The following is a 3,644-nucleotide window of genomic DNA, read 5'->3' on the forward strand; positions in this document are numbered from 1 at the left end:
TCCTTAGGACGAACAACAATCATACCATAGGCTAGCTTCTAGGGTTTAGCCTCCTTGATCTCGTGGTAGATCCACTCTTGTAACACACATCATCAATATTAATCAAGCAGGAAGTAGGGTTTTACCTCCATCAAGAGGGCCCGAACCTGGGTAAAACATCGTGTCCCTTGTCTCCTGTTACCATCCGCCTAGACGCACAGTTCGGGACCCCCTACCCGAGATCCACCGGTTTTGACACAGACATTGGTGCTTTCATTGAGAGTTCCTCTGTGTCGTCACCGATAGGCTCGATGGCTTCTTCGATCATCATCAACGACGCAGTCCGGGGTGAGACCTTTCTCCCCGGACAGATCTTCGTATTCGGCGGCTTTGCATTGCGGGCCAATTCGCTTGGCCATCTGGAGCAGATCGAAAGCTACGCCCCTGGCCGTCAGGTCAGATTTGGAAGTTTGAACTTCGCGGCTGACATCCGCGGGGACTTGACCCTCGATGGATTCGAGCCACAGCCGAGCGTGCCGCACTGTCACGACGGGCATGATTTAGCTCTGCAGCCGGACAGTAACCTGGAGGCCGCACTCGAACCCGCTCCGATCTTCAATTCGGAGCCGGCTGCGTAGATCGAGGACGGATGGCTAGACACCGCCTCGGGGGCTGCAACCTCTGCGGCGATAGAGCCGAACACTGACCTTGTCCCTCATAAACCTCGTGACTCCGAGGCGCCGGACTCCTTGCCGGACTCCGAACCTCCCGCGCCCCCTCCGATCGAATCCGATCGGGCGCCGATCATGGAGTTCACCGCAGCGGACATCTTTCAACTCTCACCTTTCGATGACATCTTGAGTTCGCTAAGGTATCTCTTGTTATCAGGAGAGCCCTGGCCGGACTGCGGTCAGGACGGTTGGGATGCAGACGACGAAGAAATTCAAAGCCCACCCACCACCAACTTGGTAGCCGCTGTCGACGATCTAACCGACATGCTAAACTATGACTCCGAAGACATTGACGGTATGGACGACGATGCCGGAGACGACCAAGAACCAGCGCCTAAAGGGCACGGGAAAGCCACCCAAACTCATAACGTATACATGGTGGATATACCAAAAGGAAGCGATAATGAGGAAAAGCGGGACGTGGCGAAGGACAATCCCCCAACAAACAACCAAAGCGGCAACGCAAGCGCCGCCCGAAGACCGGCATCGATAAAAACGACACCCGTACAGACCCGGCCCCAGAGCAGGTCGAAGCAGTGGACGATGCACATGTCAACAAGCAGCCAGCCGGACATGAACTGGACAAGCAACCCATCCCCGGCGAAGATGATCTCACATCACCAGAGCATATGAATCTTCATAAAAGGCTCGTCGCCACTGCAAGAAGTTTGAAGAAGCAAAAGCGGAAGCTCAAAACAGCGGAGGACGCACTCAGAATGAGATGGGGCAAAGTACTCAACAGCGCAGATAAACATGGCGCTAGTCACCAGACAAAGAGCTACCCGAAGCGCAAGATGTTGCCCGAATTTGACGAGGAGGCCTTAGAGCCCCCACAGTCAAAAAAGAAAGAAGTCGCCTGGCCAGATAAACGACCAGAGGACAGGCCAAGAGCAACAAGGGGCGCCGCACACAAGCCGGCACATGATCAGCATAAAGATCCTCCGAAAAGGGACGACCCAGTCAGATCTATTTATGGGCCAAAAAAGAAGACTCCGGGAAGCAACATAACCCGCCGAGCATTCAAAGACAACGGCACACCCAAATACAGGGGCGCCGCACACCCACTATGTTTCACCGATGAGGTACTGGATCATGGATTTCCAGTGGGATTCAAACCCGTAAACATAGAAGCATATGACGGAACAACAGACCCCGGAGTCTGGATTGAGGATTACATCCTACACATACATATGGCTAGAGGAGACGATCTCCACGCCATAAAATACCTACCCCTCAAGCTCAAAGGGCCAGCTCGGCATTGGCTTAAAAGCCTCCCAGAAAATACCATTGGAAGTTGGGAAGAGCTTGAGGATGCGTTTCGAGCAAACTTTCAGGGGACCTATGTCCGACCTCCGGATGCAGACGATTTAAGTCACATAACTCAATAGCCCGGAGAGTCAGCACGCAAATTCTGGAACAGGTTCCTCACTAAAAAGAACCAAATAGTAGACTGTCCGGACGTTGAAGCCTTAGCAGCCTTTAAACACAACGTCCGAGACGAATGGCTTGCCAGACACCTCGGCCAGGAAAATCCAAGAACAATGGCCGCACTAACAAGCCTCATGACCCGCTTTTGCGCGGGGGAAGACAGCTGGCTGGCTAGGTGCAGCACCAGCAACCCGAGTACATCCGAAGTTAGGGATGGAAATGGGAAATCACGACGCAGAAAAGATCATTGCCGGAATAAGGAAAAAGGCCCGAATAGTACGGCGGTCAACGCCGGATTCAAAAGCTCTCGGCCGAACAACAAAACACTGCCCCTCAAGGACAATAGTGACGAGCTATCCAACCTAAATATGATTTTGGACAGACTATGTCAAATACATGGTACCCCCAGGAAGCCTGCAAACCATACCCACAGAGATTGTTGGGTCTTCAAACAGTCCGGCCGACTTAATGCCGAACACAAGGGGCTCGACACACCAAGTGAAAGTGACGAAACCCAATAGCAGCACTCCGGAAAACAGAAGGCTTCCCCACTAGAAGTAAAAACAGTGAACTCACTTCATGTGATAACACGAAAAGACAGCGCGGCACCTGCGATACCAGGACACCAGCCGCAGAATGGGGATAGACCATACCAAAATTCGCCGTAGCAGCACTTCCTTTAAAGGAGTGACGCCAGGCCTTTAAGCCAATTATACAGGCTTTGTACCACTAGAGGTTGTGTTTGGTTCGTCCGACAACCTCCGTCGCGAAAAGCTCACTACCCATCGCCCCATTCATACAGTAGCCCTTAAGCACTACCGGGGCACGCAGCTTTCGCCAGCCCTAACGCAATACCACATTACGCGTTTTTTACGCTTAAAAATGCCCGGTCAACATGGCACATCTTCATTAAAAAGTAACTCCGAGTGTTCCTTGACCACGGAGAAACGTGAGATTGCCTCGACAGCCACACACTAATCAGACCTTGCGGGTCAAAGCCCCTAAAAACATGTCATTCAGACCTCGGACATGGTTAGGCGAGTCCGGCAAGGGGCTTCCCAGCCACATATCCCCTTTATAAAGGGGCTGCGTGTATAAATGATGAGAGCTAATAAAGCTCAATTTTCTTCCTTTTATTCTATTTTTAGACAACCTCTGCACGATATTTCTTGGAAACTAAGTCCTTCTCTTTTTACAGATGAAGCACGTGCTACACCCGTCCAGGATACAGCACAACGGAGACACAGGCACAGACGTGCAGCAGGGACCCGTTGCAAGGATTCTTTTCAGATTAAGACCCTGCATCAACCTTTCTTACTGTCTCTTGTTGATACACATCCCCCGGTTTCAAACCATAACCGAGGAGGAGGCTGGCGTTTTGGCATCGGCCGCGTCAGAAGTTCCCGCCTAAACCTGGACACTAGGGGCTTAGGGCATCATTCTACCCGGTATCATAAAGACCGAACACCTCAAGGAGTGTTCGGCATCTCGAGTTAGGCCTTATAT

This window comes from Triticum aestivum, chromosome 2B (assembly GCF_018294505.1).
Source record: "Triticum aestivum cultivar Chinese Spring chromosome 2B, IWGSC CS RefSeq v2.1, whole genome shotgun sequence".
NCBI classification, from domain to species: Eukaryota; Viridiplantae; Streptophyta; class Magnoliopsida; order Poales; family Poaceae; genus Triticum; species Triticum aestivum.